The 16,448-nt window shown below is 38.9% G+C and overlaps 1 protein-coding gene across 1 annotated transcript in view; it reads right to left on the bottom strand.

The window, feature by feature from the left end:
• Positions 1-16,448, bottom strand: part of STAB1 (stabilin 1) — a 2,761,215-nt gene that overhangs the window by 165,632 nt on the left and 2,579,135 nt on the right. The gene's annotated exons all lie outside the window — the stretch shown is intronic.

A 16,448-nucleotide genomic window follows, 5' to 3' on the forward strand; every position in this document is an offset into this window, starting at 1 on the left:
CTGACTTATTAGCTCTGTAGGAAGAGTAGAAGTGTTAAAATGGTTTTATGATTTCCAGGAGCAGCAGCAGATCTGAGTAAAGCTCTAGCTGTGTGTATGGTAAGAAATAGGTGCTAAATCCTGACAGCTTCCAGCAATGGGGGCTGCATGGGAACCAGACGTCAGATGACCAGATGTATGTGATGTTATTCTGTACAGAAATAATGTTTTAATATTAGAGAAGACTGAAGGCTCAGGAGCACTCTGTTTTTTAAACCTGACCAAGAAGAAAGACCACTCACCTACTTCATCTTGCCTTGCTCTACTAAGTGAACAGGGACTAGTACTCTTTAGATTAGTCAGGAAAATATAGTGAGAATAGTTAAGTATTGTTTTTCTGTAACTGTGTGAATCTTTCTAGCTGTGTTATTTTTAATATTTCATGTGGCTGAAACTCTGGTGTTTACTATAAATAAATATTTAGTATTTTCTTGTTCTTTTATTATTATTAAATATATTTAAACTTTTCATTGTGGCTGGTCTTTTTAGAAAATACTTAATCTTTGAGAGTATTTGCATATATTTATTTGGTGATAACTGTGGCCACTCCTAAAAACCTGGCTGTTTGGTTAACATCACTGTTTGTATTACTATTAACTTCACTTAGTACAATTGGATACCCTTTTAAGAGCCTTATAGTAACTGACTGGTGGCAGAGAACCTACCTTATAGTCTGGGCAAAGTTGGTACAGAATTTAATCTGTGCCAGTGTTTCCCATGTGTGTTTATGTGTGTGTGTTTATGTGTGTGTGTGTGTGTGTTTGTGTGTGTGTGTGTGTGTGTGTGTGTGTGTGTGTGTGTGTGTGTGAAAATTAAATCTGAAAGAGTGTGTGTGAAAGCTACTTCGAGCAAATTCATGAAGCTCTGGTTTCACAGAGAGGGTGCTGAACACAGCTGTGCCAGTGCAGAGTATTACTGGGGAAAGACAGAGATAGAGAAATCAAGACCCCGGGCTGATTGTGTTCCCTGTGTGCTCTTAAGGGAAATTGTGCTTGATGCAGATAGGTCTGCATCTGGAAATACTGAGTGTATCCATTTGTATTCCAAGTAAATGCCCCTCTCCAGTGTCGGTGGTGAGGATGCAGGCTACTTGATTACTGGCCAGAGTGGAGACATCACACAGAGCATGAAGACTCCTAATATTACATTCCTCAAATTGTGTTAAAAGCATTTTATTTTCTGCATTATATAATTTACTTTAAACAATAGCTGTTCACAATCACATGAATTTCTTGTTTGACTAATCCCCCCACCTCTCTCACACACCCCACTGCATCTTTTAACACCAATCCTAGTCTCTCCCTTCCCTAGTTTTTTTTGTTTGTCTTTGGCACTCATCCATTAACAGAAAACTGTGCTGAAAACAAATCCTATCCTGCCTGCCTCCTCTCTCTTCCTAGCCAAAGACTCAGTTAGCTACTAAACAATTTATGCCCCTGCACACTTAGGCTCTCCCCTCCACAGCCGGTACTGCTCACCCTGTTATTGTCATATTTCAGGACCCACTGATAGCCTTTTTTCCTGCGATCCACCAATCTCGGCTCCTGGGTTCCTCCTATACTAACATAACAAAGTATCCTAATTAAAAAAACACAATTTTCTACACTTTGTACACAATATGTTATGGAAAATGTAATGTCTTGAACTATCTGTGTTGACTATGTAAACATGTATGTTGAAAATTTAACAAATATCAAACTCTGTATGTTGAAAATGTAACACAATTCTGTAGGAAGCTATGTATTTTATTTTTGTATAATGTACTTTGTAGTCATGTGGAGCTTTCCTCCACAAGCCTCGGCTGAAAAAAGGGCTCTGGCTCAGTCAGACTTTCCTGGTCAGCAAATTTCAAATAAATAAAGTAAAAGAATGGAAAGGCAATATACAAATAAACAATAAGGGGATATTTGTATAGCTCTCACATATGCAGCACAATCTACAAAGTTTAGGCTTTTTGCATGGAAGTGTTCACATAGGTGTTTTTATACCCCAAACAGACTTCAGAGAATTTATCTATAGATAGACAGCAATTGCTGGAGATGTGTTGGGAAAGACAGGAGTACTTGGGAATATGTTTTTTGTGCATGCAGTGAGTTGGTAGATTTCAGAAATTTCTTACAGGGTACTTTGTTGGAATTGTTGAGGTAGGAAATTATTGTAACTGAGGAAATATTTTTTTGAGCTGGTATATAGGAACTGAATTGTCTAGACATAGTAAGGCCCTACTAAGTTTAATGCTTTTGGTTGCCAAGAAAGCAATTACTAGAAAATGGAAATCAAAAACTACAACAGCTTTAACAGAATTATTGGGTTTTGTAAAAAAAAGATAAAAGAGCTGAAGGTGGGATCATTAGTGAGAGGAAGTAGTAAATGACATAGAAATAAATGGAATATGTGGGAACAATACATACAGAGTAATGTTAAGTAGGAGGGGTGATATTTTAGGGAAGACAGAACTTGGGCAATCCATGTAGTATTAAATTGAACTGACTAATAATTATATATATATATATATATATATATATATATATATATATATATATATATATATATATGGATCACCTTTATATCCTCGAAATCGCGTTTGCCCGACACACTAATGACCGACACCAAAAGACCGACAACAAAAAACGCCGACAACGCAAAACACCGAAAACCATTACACCAACACACTACACGTAAACAACACAGTACACTACATAACACATGCACTATCTCTAACCCAAACCCTAACCCTAAGGTCCGACACTACTTCACACTTACCCTACCTGCACCCTAACCCTAACTCACTTACCCACCCCTAAACCCACAGTCCCTCACTATCGCACACACACCCTACCTGCACCCTAACCCTAACTCACTTAACCCACCCCTACACCCACAGTCCCTCACTATCGCACACTTACCTGTCCGCTCCCTAACACTAAATCCCTCACTCGATCGCACACTTACCGAGTCCGTCGGGTTCTCACCTTGTCGGTCATCTGCGTTGTCGGTATTCTCATCCCGTCGGATTCCGTGTCGGCCAAACGCGTTGTCGGGCATCTAAAGGTGACCCATATATATATATATATATATATATATATATATATATATATATATATATTTAATATATGAAAAAATCTTAGCGATTGTTTTTTCTGTTTTATAACTGAATGTGTACTCATGTCACTATATAATATGTGCTGCTAATAATTATGGTAGGGGCCGAAGCAGGTGGCACTGTCTGATGATATACAATCATCTGTCCTGATAAATGATGACACTGATTACGTCACCTTGTGTGCATGCAGTTACACACAGCGAGGCATTAAGACAATCGTGTATAAGGTAGCAGGGGAGACAACAGCCCATGTCCAGGCCACCAGTAGCAGTTGGTGATGTGTTTCTCCAGACTAAGAGCTAGGTACTACCAACAAGACTAAATTTAAATCTCACCTGTCAAGGTGTACTGGGCTACCTCTGAAGGGGTCGCTGCAGTGAGAGAGACTATTTGGGACAGCAAGTCTGAATCTAAGGCACAGATGTTGAAAAATACAACTTTCATTGGGAGGGAAACTTGGTGGGTTTACAAAGAGAGAGGTGAAATAAACACAGCTCAAAGACTCCACCTTATAGAATGTAACAGACATAGCCAAAGTGGCATCTGATTTTTAAGGGCAGGAGACAGCCCATATATTGAGACAAAGGGAAGAGTTCAGAGAATAGATTCCTAAAGGAGAGCTACAGGAAGAAGTGATGCAGCAGTTGGATGTTCAAGGGGCATACTACTAGAAACATCTGGTCATAGTCCATGATATTTCCTTTTCAGGTCATTTAGGTATAAAGTAAGCAAAAAGGCTTATGAAAATTTTTGTTGACCAGTCATTGCAACAGACAGGAGAAGATACTGCAAGTTGTGTAAGAGATATTAAAAAGTTACATGGAAGAAATTAAATGTAAGATTTGGTGCCTTTACAGGGTAGCCACTGTTTTGGTACCTTTACAGGATAGCCACTGTTTTGGTGCCTTTACAGGGTAGTCACTGTTTTGGTGCCTTTACTGGGTAGCCACTATTTTGGTACCTTTACAGGATAGCCACTGTTTTGGTGCCTTTACAGGGTAGTCACTGTTTTGGTGCCTTTACAGGGTAGCCACTGTTTTGGTACCTTTACAGGATAGCCACTGTTTTGGTGCCTTTACAGGGTAGTCACTGTCAGGGTAGTCACTGTTTTGGTGCCTTTACAGGGTAGCCACTGTTTTGGTGCCTTTACAGGGTAGTCACTGTTTTGTTGCCTTTACAGGGTAGCCACTGTTTTGGTGATGCCTCTTAGTTTAAAGAGCATCAATGATAAAAGTTCTATCTTGGTAGATGTAGATTATGCTACTAATTACTATAAATCAATGGTTTTGTGGCTTTGTCTTCTACTGAGACAGAAAGGTAGCAAATGTTCTGCTAGATATTTTTAGCTGGTTGGAATCTCTCTGGGAACTACTGACAGAGGGAGGGATTAATTTCATGACAGACATACTAATTTGTTTCTAGAAGCTCTGCGGGACAAAGCAGTTAATAACTACCCCCTAACATCCACAAGCAAATAGCTTCTTATAACTCTACTCTCAAAAACATACAATAAACATATGCAGACTAGTTAACTGGAAGTGGGATAACTGCCTACCCATCTCGTTTTTGCATATAGAGTGCCATCCCAAGAATCAACATTTTTTTTTGGGCATTTGAACTACTTTATGATGACAGGATAGGAGGGTCCCACGTTTAATTTTCGCGTTTATATAACGTTATTGAAAGATGAAAATAGCAAACGCTATTTCATTGGCCCCAAAACATATAAACATGAACATATCGAGCATTCAGAACAGCAAATTTTTTCCCATGGAAAAAATTTGCTGCTCCAAAACACATACACATAACACAAGCACATCAAACAAACAGCAACCACACACATACACTTAAATTCCTACATCTAATGCTACACTAAACTAAACATACACTACTATCTACCCACTTACCTTAACCCAAACCCTAACCCTAAGGTCCATCACTATCGCACACTCCCCTAACCCGCGGCCTAACCCTAACTCACTTAAACCACCCCTAACCCTAAAGTCTGTCACTATCACACACACGCCTAACGCACGCCTTAAACCTAACTCACTTAACCCGCCCCTAACCCTAACTTACAAACAATAGCACACTTACCTGAACCCAACCCGTAACTTTCCACCACAGCGCTAAGACTAGCAAAGCCACAGAAACGGCCAACCGAATTCTTTTCCGAGGAAAGAATTTGCTGTTCTGCAGCTTTGCTATTCTTAGCGTTAGCTGAATAGTGTTCGATATCACAGCATTCGAAGTTTTAATACTTCGATGTTCTGATATAGACCCTAATTTTCTATGAGTGGGAGGGAGAATGTGATTACTACTAGGAGAGTTTGCTGAATTTCAGGAATAGGTTTAAGGACTTTATGGGGTTCACATATGAACGGCAGTAGTAAAAGCCCAGTATAACTGAACAGTTACAGCGTGAGAGTATCGTGTCTGACAAATAGTGATGGTGCTTCTGGTGCTTCTCTCTGTACAGCAGAATAAGCTGCAGGCAGCATCAGAGGGACATTTCACTGGTGAGGTAAAGTAAGTAATGCTAATTATATGATGGAGTTACTATTCAAAAAACAGGAACACAAACTCGAGCATGTCAGTATGGTGAATTCCTATCATGACAGAGAAAACCAAGTACTTAACACATGCAGTGGATTACAAGATGAATCAGAGGGGGAAATGCTGGTATATTTCCTGTGTAAGGATTGAACAAATGTCTCATTACATGATGTTGTATGATCACATCAGCTATTCCCTACAAAAATTCATGAAATTCAAGCAATGCTTTGGGTATTTGAGGATGTATTCAGTGCTGCCAACTACTAGAGCACCATGTGGACTTGAAATGTAATGGTCAGTCTAACAAGCTTCTTACAGGATGCCTATGCAAGTCAAGCAAGTCAAGCAGACCATGTGAGAGGAACTGCAGGAGATGTAGAGTTTGGGGTACTGCAAGCATCAACAGTGTTTGGGCCTTAGCAATAATGTTGGTGCCAAAAAGGGATGGAACATCAGATTTTGTGTGGACTATAGGAAACTTGATGGTCACACAGAAGTGGATGTATCCTCTCTACCTAGTAGAGACAAAGTGGCGTCATACTATGTAACCCCTCCGACCCAAGGGCTACTGACAAGTACCCCTGATACCCGCAGCAAGGGACAGGTCAACATTTATTACCCCATTTGGGTTGCTTTAATACTATTTGGGGTGAAAATATCTCTATCAGTTTTGTAAGACCTAGAGACAATGTTATTTCTCACATACATGATAGTTCAGTCTTGAGTTGGTCCTGGCAGGAATATGTGTGACATGTCACAGAGGTGATGAGCAGAAAGAGCTAGGTTAACTACTAAGATAGAAAAATGTCATTTAGGAATGGTAGAAATAATTTATCTTTTCCATTAGGTGGGTGGTGTCAAAATTTGAGCTAAGCCTGACAAAGTGCAGGTTATTTAGGCACGGCCTATTCCTTTTCCAAAAAAAAGGATAACTGCATTTCTCATGAAAGCAGGGCATTGTAAAAAGTCTGAGCTAAACTGTCACATGGTAGCCACTGCTTTTAATGAGTGTATCCCCCCAAGGCCATTCAAGTTTGTCTGGACACTGACTTTTCAATGGGTTTACCATAAATTTAAGGAGGCTTTGAATGGATCTCTGTACTAGATAGTCCTGAGTATATCCAAGAATTTACCATGCAAGTAGATGCTTCAAACCATGGATAAGGGTCTGCACTTAGACAAATCTCTTCAAAGGGAGATGAGCATCCGTCAGCACACCTTTGTCACATATACCAACTAAGGGCAAAATCATATGCGGCTGGGGCAAAGGAACAATTACGAATAGTTTGAGCTTTATAAAAATGGCAAGCCTACTTGTATGGTAGAGAATTCACAATAGCTACAGATCATAATCCTTTAAAGTAGTCATTACACACAGATAGTGGGCAGAATAGTAAGCCTCTTTGAGGCGGTTTGGGACTACAGCCCTGCCATATGTCATTCAGCAGTACAGCGGTATCAGCCATAGAAATGCAGACAGTCAGTCAAAATGGGGGACTGGGTAGTGTAAAATAAAATACATCCGTAATGCTCAGGGTTAGTTTCTTGGCGATTTCATAAGAAAATCTAAGGCTAAGAAGGCAGAGAAGCATGACAGGTTGAATGAAACTTGCAACCGTCTTTCAGTAAAACATATAGAAATGTTGTATTAAGTTGAATTAAATGTAGTTATGCTTTTATTATAAACTGTGGTTGTTGCTTTTTACAAAATTTTCTGCATGTAAAATATATAGAATTTAAAATATGTGAGTTGCACAGAGTATGTAATAGCTTTCAGGGAAAATAAAGTAGAGCTGTTACAAGTGAAAGCTTCTCAAATGTGTATATATTTGCAGTGTCAAAAGTTCAGTGTTCATTGAATGTTACTCCAGATCAAAGGATGCATCACATTTTTTGGACAGTAGCTTCCTCCAGAATTATGTGATTGCAGAACGAGTAAATATCCCTACATTTAACCACCTTAACCTAAACAAATGGCTCAAGGATCCTGTAAACCCTTACCTTTATTGTTACTCCTAATTATACTTATCATTCCCTATCTACTTACTCTCTACGAACACCATAGATTCCTAGGACTGCATACCCACATCACACACACCTCTGTCCTTACCCCCAGCTCCACTCATAGTGTTAGCAACCTCCCCAGCTCAGCTAAGTACTCAGCAGCCATATTTCATAGACTCCATCACATCTCTCAATGTAACCCACTAGCTAGAAAAAATAAGAACCTAATTTTTAAACTTCTACAACTCATCCTAAAAGTTCAGGTCCACTCCCTGTTAGATGGTGATATACACCCTAACCCAGGTCCTACCACTATCACAGCTACACAGCCTGATACACCAACAAATTCAATCACACAGACACTTACCAAGCCCCCCAACTCTCTCCTGATAGCTCATCTTAATATTCGTAGCATCAACAACAAAATAGCTCACCTGCATGCCCTTATTGATGTTTATTCCTTTGACATCCTCTGTCTGTCTGAAACATGGCTTAATCCATCAATACATGACAGTGCAGTTCTACCCCCTGGCTATAATATCATAAGATGTGACCGTAACACTAAAAAAGGAGGAGGCGTAGCCATACTTTATAAGAATGGATTACAAGTTACCTTGTTAGACTCCAAACCTCCACTTTGCAACAATGCAGAAATTCTTCTAACTAAGGTTCAGCTTAACAAAAGCAAAGCCATATATCTATTATGTGTCTATCTTTCCCCAGGCAATAACATCAACACATTAGAGGCTATCCTCAGCTGGCTCTCAAGTAACTACCCCCAAGAAACCATTATACTTGGAGATTTTAACATTAATTGGAACTCCTGTATATCTGAGCAGCCTTCTACTCATATCAACTTATATGGTTTTACCTAAACTATAACATCCCCAACCTGCACCAATAAAACTAACAACAAAACTAGTACCCTTGACTGGATACTCACTAATACCCCCCCAACTAAACTACAAAACAGGCACCCTCCCTGAGGACATAAGTGATCACTTGCTTACCTATTTAATCAGAACAAAAACTGTCATCCTAAACTCTGCCATCTGTAGAACTATTCGCACTACCAAAAATTTTAACCCTGCTCACTTTCAAGCTGAACTAGTCACCTGTGACTGGTCTCCCCTGAAATACATCCCAATAGATAATGCCGTGAAATACTTTAACTCTAAATTTCTAACCATTTTAGACAGCCATGCCCCATTACGCAAAGTTAGAATTAGAACCAAACCGGCACCATGGCTCACCAAAACGACCAAACAAAAAATCCTCCAAAGAAATAAACAATGGGCCAAATGGCGCTCAACAAAAAGCTCCTCAGACCACCTGCAATTCAGACAACTAAGAAATGAAACAAAAAAGCCATATTAGCCGATAAAAGAAACTACTACCAACTACAACAAACCAACCAAAATAATCCCCAAATATTCTGGGTAGGTAGCAATAACCTCCTACACCCTGGATGCTCAAGTACTCCCTCTCCCTCTGGCTCTGATCACAACAATCCCATCCAAATAGCTGACTTATTTAATACTTTTTTCACTGAAACCATACAATCTCTAGCCAACCAGCTATCCCCTAGTATCCCAGGTTCTGCCACAACCTTTACCAATAATTCTCATCAATTTCATTTTCAGCCAGTGCCCACTTCACTTATCTGTAACCTCATACAGAAACTTAAACCCACTACTCTCTCTGCTGATAAATTACCTGCAGAATACCTGCAAAAAGCTGCTAAAGTCATAGCCTACCCCATACCCATCCTCATTAACAGAACTATTTCTGAAGGATCTATTCCCCTAATCTGGAAAGTCTCTCACATAATTCCCCTGCATAAGGGCGGTAACTCCAAAGAGTTGTCCAATTATAGGCCCATAGCTATTCTATCTCCTTTGGCAAAAATAATGGAGAAATGTATACACATACAACTGTTAACCTACCTACTCGATCACAATTTATTAGCACCCTGTCAACATGGCTTTAGACCATTTCATAGCACCACCTCTGCTCTCTTATCCTTCACTAACCATATTAACAGTAATCGTAATATTGATACTCTATCCTCAGCTGTTTTATTGACCTGTCCAAAGCATTTGACATGGTGAATCACCACCTCCTTATAGACACACACAAAAACCTGTCATTGGACAACCATACTATACAGTGGTTCCAATCATACCTACATAACAGGCAACAGGCTGTACTATGGGAAAATACTTTATCTTCCCACATCCCAGTCACTCTAGGGTCCCGCAAGGATCTATATTAGGCCCATTACTCTTCTCCATCTTTACAAATGACCTTCATTCTGTAATTCCTCAAGCTGACTGTATCCAATACGCTGACGACTCCACACTCATATGCGCTGCTGCTTCTCAATCAGAACTTCAGTCACTAACCCAAATGACCTTTAGTACAGTTGAAAACTGGCTCCTACAAAGACGTCTTATCCTTAACCCCAAAAAAACAAAAATGCTACTATTTACCCCCACCCGCAGAACCTCCCCACTTAACTTTATTATTACTTCAAATGATGGAACTATAATATCTCCTGAACCAACCACCAAACTACTCGGGGTATTAATAGATAACAACTTGTCCTTTGAACCTCACATTAATAACACCATAAAAATAGTAAACAAAAAACTAGGTTCCCTCTATAGAATAAAACCCTTTCTTACACCTCCAGCCAGGGTTACTATTGCTCGTACCCACCTCATCTCTACCTTGCTCTATGCCTCCCCTATCTATACCAAAATATGTAGAAGTAATCTGAGTAAACTTACATCCTCCTACAACAATATTGCCAGATTTGCAGCTGGGTCCTCCTATAGAACTCATCACTGTATCAATCTGAATCAGTTAGGCTGGTTAGAGCTGCCAAATTTAATACTTTTCAATTAATTAATAGTAGCCCATAAGATCCTGTATTTACCTCAAAATACACCCATACTTACATCCCTAGTCATCCCCTATAATAACCTCAAGACCTTACGCTCAGCTAATAACCTACTTGTACAAATATCAAAATCCAACAACTTAGCTGGTGACACCTTGTTCTCCAATACAGTAGGTAAAGCCTGGAACATCCTCCCAAGCCAGCTAACCTCAATATCCCCTGTCAGCTTATTTAAAAGCAAGCTTAAACCCTACCTCAAATCACACTGGCTATGCCCCTGTGTTAACCCAGACTAAATACCTAACTATTAACTAGACTCCCACAATTCCTAGCCTCCCATGATCAGCTTAACCTTCCTTAGGATTTTTTCTCATGTAAATAAGTATATACTGTGGAATGATCAAACACCTTCATATAGTATCACAACCTATGTGTTAAATAACACTAGAAATCCATCCTTGTTTGCTGTTCTTCTATACTCTATCTATTGATCTCTAGTGTTTTTCTTTCTTAGGTTTTTGTGAGACCTTAGTATCTCTTATCATAAATTACTAGGTGTATCTAATTTTGTAATATGTTATAAAGATTTGTACTACACCATTTCTAATACAAATGTATTAGTCTTATTCATCTATTCTTAGATAAATTTTTCCTTTTTCCTACTGAAATATAAAATATATAATCTTAGGCTTGTACTATAATTGTTAAAACTTATGTACCAAATTATACTGTTATTGTCTTTGTCTTGACCTTTTATGTTGTTGTAATTTGTGGAGCTTTTCTCCCCGGGCCTCCACTGAAAATGGACATATATCCAGCTGGACTAGCCTGGTCAACAAATGTAAAATAAAAATAAATAAAATAAATTTCATTCAAAATTAAAAGCAAACATTAACTCCAAAAGCTGGGGGCTCTTTTTTTAAGCAGGAAGAGCAGCTATTAAGTTTTTGCCTTTATTCTGAAGTGTTCAGAGTGGTCTGCAGCTTTGGGGCAGAAGGTCAGGCATGGAACTCATTGTCTGGGAGACAGTGCAACTGCTGTTTAGACTCAGACAGAACTCAATAACACCTTTAACTACTGCAGTGATCAGACAATTCAAGACAAGCAGTTAGAAATGTTTCTGTATGCCATCTGTCTCTTACAATATCTTTATTTTTATACTTAATCCTGTAAGGCCACATATGCTTGCATATTTCATTTTCCAAATTATACTGCTTAATTTTATTTCAAGTAAAATATTTATTAATTTAACTTCAAAAGTTTGTTTTTGGTGATGTCTTTATTCATGTAAGGAGATGTATATGGACCTGGTGACAGCCTGGTAATTTATTTATACCTATAAGGATATGTGGCTGGACCTGGAATCAGGCTGGTAATTTATTTATTTCTAAAAGGCTGTATGGATGGACCCAGCGACATCTAAGCTGTTGGCATCCATCTTTTGAAGAATGACATCTTCAAGCTATTGCCATTACAGAAGAATTTAATGGTTGGCTTGTTTTAAAGGTAAACAGTTACACCTTGGTGTGTCAGATTGGGCTAACTCATGGCAGTGTGTTGTCATGGAGACAAGTGAGGGCTGCTGATGCTGAAGAGGTGTTATTACCCTCTCTTTAAGGGCAGTGAGTATGTGGCTGTGTATGTGCGCATACATGCAAAATAATCTACAGTAAATTTCATTTGATGTTAGTAATGTAACACTGGAAAGCATTGGACTGGGACCAAGGTGTGTACCTCGTGGAAAGCTAGTAATTGAACTCTGCTTTGCAGTTCATAACTGTATAGCTTTGTGGACTGTGTCTTGTACTTGTTACACACCAAGGAAGCAATAAATAATTAATTTGCTCTTAAGACGACCAACCCCTTGCATATTATTTAGTGCAACAATGCAACTTGTAAGACTACCGTCCCTGTTCATCACATTTAAATTGTTGACAACACATTGGTTTGTACACCCATGTTGTTACAAAGGGAATCTTGAATTATAGTCATTCCTTTTTCTGATTAGCAGGGCTACAGCATTTGCATAAAGAGTAATCTCCAGTGTAGAAATATGGTAAAATTATCTATGAAGAATGTGAAAGGGAGTCAAGGATGAACCTGTGGGGCTTCAGTAGTGATATGACTTTAATCCATTAAACTAGACCGCAGCTGTCCTATCAGGCATATAATTCTTTAATTAAGAAGCACCTCCCAAAAACAGACTTAATAAGTCATGAGAGGAGAAAGTGGGAATCTAGCAGTTTAAATGCCCTTTTTCCAATCAACAAATAGAATCCTGGTCTGTTATTTGCTCATATCAGTGTAGATAACATACATGATAGAGAGAAAAGCAGTTGTGATGTTGTAATCTTTCCTGAAGCCATATTGGCTTCTATTAAGTACTTCATATTTGTATGTGTATTCAAGCATCTGAATGTATGCCTGTTTATTTTTAGGAATTTAGAACTGCCTGATTAGGGATGCGTTTCATAACATTTGCAGATTATGGATCGGAGACCTCATAAAGAGCTGTTAGTGCCGAATGCTTTCAAGCAGTGGGCATTATCCCTGTAGTAAGTAACAAGTTGTAGTTGTCAGAAAATGCCTTAACTACGAAACAAGATGCCATTTTTAATAGCCGGCCATGGTTATTTAGTGAAATTCAGCTAGCCAGCAAATCTACCAGGAGCTTGAGAACTTTACATGAGGTGATATTTATACGATATAAAGCTGTGAATAATTCCATTGTGAGTGTGTGTCCATACCCAGTATAACTCTGCTGCCTTAAACTGTCCTGAATGAAGTCACTGTTAGTGAAACAGAGTCTGAGATATCTAAAGGTGAGATCTAACACTGGTTAGGAAGAGGCAGTGTGACCCTCACGGATAGACAGAACTTTCTTGGGGAGAATGCAGCTGCTTAGGATGCAAATAACTGCTTTCCAGAAGTGCCTTGGATATCCAAGAATTTCACTTTCTTTTCCTGCAATAAACTGATTTGGTGGTAGTTGTCTCAGTTTAAGAGAATGCACTTGTTTTTCAAATTGTATTTCAAATTTACGTGGATTAGATTGTCTCCATGTTGTCCATAGCCTCCCCAACCCCATTTTAGTTTCCTGTTTACTACTCAGTTAGTGGGGAAGCTGGCACCTCAGACCTGTAATCACAGATATGAATAGGAGATCAGTTTGTATCAGACTGTAGAAAGTAAGACAAGGGTTTTTGCATGGAAGATAGAATCCCTCTAGATTACAATGGACTTAAATTTGCTCCCATTAAATGATTACAGTGTTATGACAGATATATAATCCAGTGATTAAATAAAATAGCCCTGGAAGCTCACGAATAGTGAAACTTCTTCTGTAAGTCAAAAGATGAAAGAAAGAGAAGCTGTGACAAAAGTGTAACAGTTTAAACACTAAAAGAGATCGGTAACTTTGGAAAGCAAGTGATGTGTTAGGGGGTTCAGTCAGCAATTAAGTAAATCTGTTTACATTTGAAGACTATTGTTGTTAATATGTAATCCATTTTGTTAGCAAAATTCAACACATTGGGATTATAGGTTCATAGTTTATAGTTTAGTACTAAGCTAACTGCCCCTGGAGCCATTTTAAGACTAGCCAATTATCCCTATTTTATGCATAAATATTCAGAATAGGTGGGCGCTCACAAAACAATCTACCTGTCAGTTTACTTGCTCAGGATACCACCTTTAATTTTATTTTATGCAAACATACCAGACTATATATTAAACAGCATCTTGGTAAATTGCGTTTACTAAAAAAACAGGCATTGTGAAAATGGATATTTTGATATGAAATCATGAACAGTTTCTGTTAAATATAGATATTATGAATGTGGATTTTTAATACGAAATCATGGATTTTTTTTAACTTCAGACACTGTCAACATGGACATTTTGATATGAAGTTAAATCTGTTTAATGTCACGGTGCACCACAATTTTATGTTTTCTTTTTATAACCACTTTTTATAAGCACACCTCTCTACTGTACAGATTTTTGCCTCATATTCTTGGTCTGTTCCGGATAAAATTTGTGGTTTTCTGGTAAATTACTGAGGCTTGAAGTCATTAAATAATGTCATACATTGGAGTTTCAGACTTCACGTCCTTCAGAAAATGTATGCTAACACACATCTTGTTATTCTAGCAATTTTCTACATTTTTAGCAGCAACATTTAAAATCTATCCCTATGTTTGGGCCTTTGCCCCCCCCCCTTTATTTTAGGCTTTGTCCAGATTTCTTGCCCTAAGAGATTGAGAGGTATTTTCATTAGTAATCAGGATTGCACAGGAGCTGGGTTTCTATACTTATTTTTCAAATGCAACACATGTTTCTGTGCTTCCTTCTATATGCAGTTAGTATAGTAGCATGTTCTTAACACAAGCTAGGGAGTCTGGCAGGTAGCACAGAGGATTAAAGCTATGAGCTATTAACAAGGTACTCCTTGAGATACAGGGTTTGATTCTCCCCACTCTTCATTTATCTGGTCTGTGACCTTATGCAAATCACTTAACCAGGTAATGTTTCAGGGCAACTAGGAATTTGGACTAGCCTCTTTAGTGGTCTCCTGGACTGCATGCCTAGTAAGAACCTATGACAAAACAATGCTACTTTCATGGTTGGTCTAATTCATTTCTGGTTTTTTTTTCTGTTATTTTTGATTGGAGGGTTTGCGCCACTGCAATAAAAATTGAGGGTGTATGTTCATGGATGTGGGTTATGACAAATGAAACTCTGAACATAAAACCCAGGAAACAAAACAATGTCTTCATGTAGCACTTACTGTATTTTGTTTGGACTTGGCTTACAAGACAGTGAGGCAATAGTGCAACTTTCTTTACATGCACCTTTCATTCTGAAACACAAACTGAGCCCTTGTGCTTCTATCATACTATTTGATTCTTGAAAGTCTAAAATGACTTGGGAGGGTGGCCTAAAGGTTAAGGTGTTTGCTTTACAAACACAAAGTAAAGGGTTCAAGTCTCACAAGGGATAATTGACTAGGCTTAAAATGGCTTGCAAGGGCAGTTAGCCTAGTACTAATCTATGAGCCTATGAGCAGACTCATAGCAGTTCCAGAGATGGAAACATTATATTAGGAGCTTTCATCACAAGATATGATTTGTGTTTTATTAATGTAATATAAATCCTTTAGGATCTTAGTAAATAAAGGCATGTGTTGATACCTTGATGCTTGCCTTTAAGGGCGAATCTTCATGTTTTCTACAATGTCAGAACTTCATTACTTCTTTTTTTATGCCCCTGTTGTCTGTTGATCATCATCCCATTCTATGGTCATTACCTCCACCTTCACGAGGGTTGGCTGGGTGGGGCCATCATTCAAAAAGTCAACAGAGGTTATTCTTGGTTTTCTAATTTAGTTTCTGCCCATCCCTAACATATGCACCAGACGAGCTGTAACAGAGGTGCAGGCAATGGGATGACAGTGGAGTACATTCCCTCACTTCTACAAGGGGCATTCCCTCTAGGCATCCCTGCACTACCCCCCCCCCCCCCGAGGCATGAATGGCGAGCTTCTCAGTCTCCACCAGGAACTTAGCATGAGTGCATGCAACCACTGCCAAGAAGAAGCAGTCCATGCTCCTTCACTCCTCCCCTCCCTGTCTGCCTTCTGCAGTGCTGGGGCCACTAAACAAAACCTTGTCACCTGGGATGCACCACCAAGCCAGCTTTACTGTTCCTGTACTTCTTGTCAGATGCTGGCAGCTCAAATGATAACGTCTTTAAGCTGTGATGTGATCTGAAACAGACTTAGGAATGGAAAGACATCTAGTCTCTCTATTAGACTAATGCAAACCAGCACACTGAAACATT

Source organism: Protopterus annectens, chromosome 7.part1 (assembly GCF_019279795.1).
Source record: "Protopterus annectens isolate FY-2018-M chromosome 7.part1, PAN1.0, whole genome shotgun sequence".
NCBI classification, from domain to species: Eukaryota; Metazoa; Chordata; order Ceratodontiformes; family Protopteridae; genus Protopterus; species Protopterus annectens.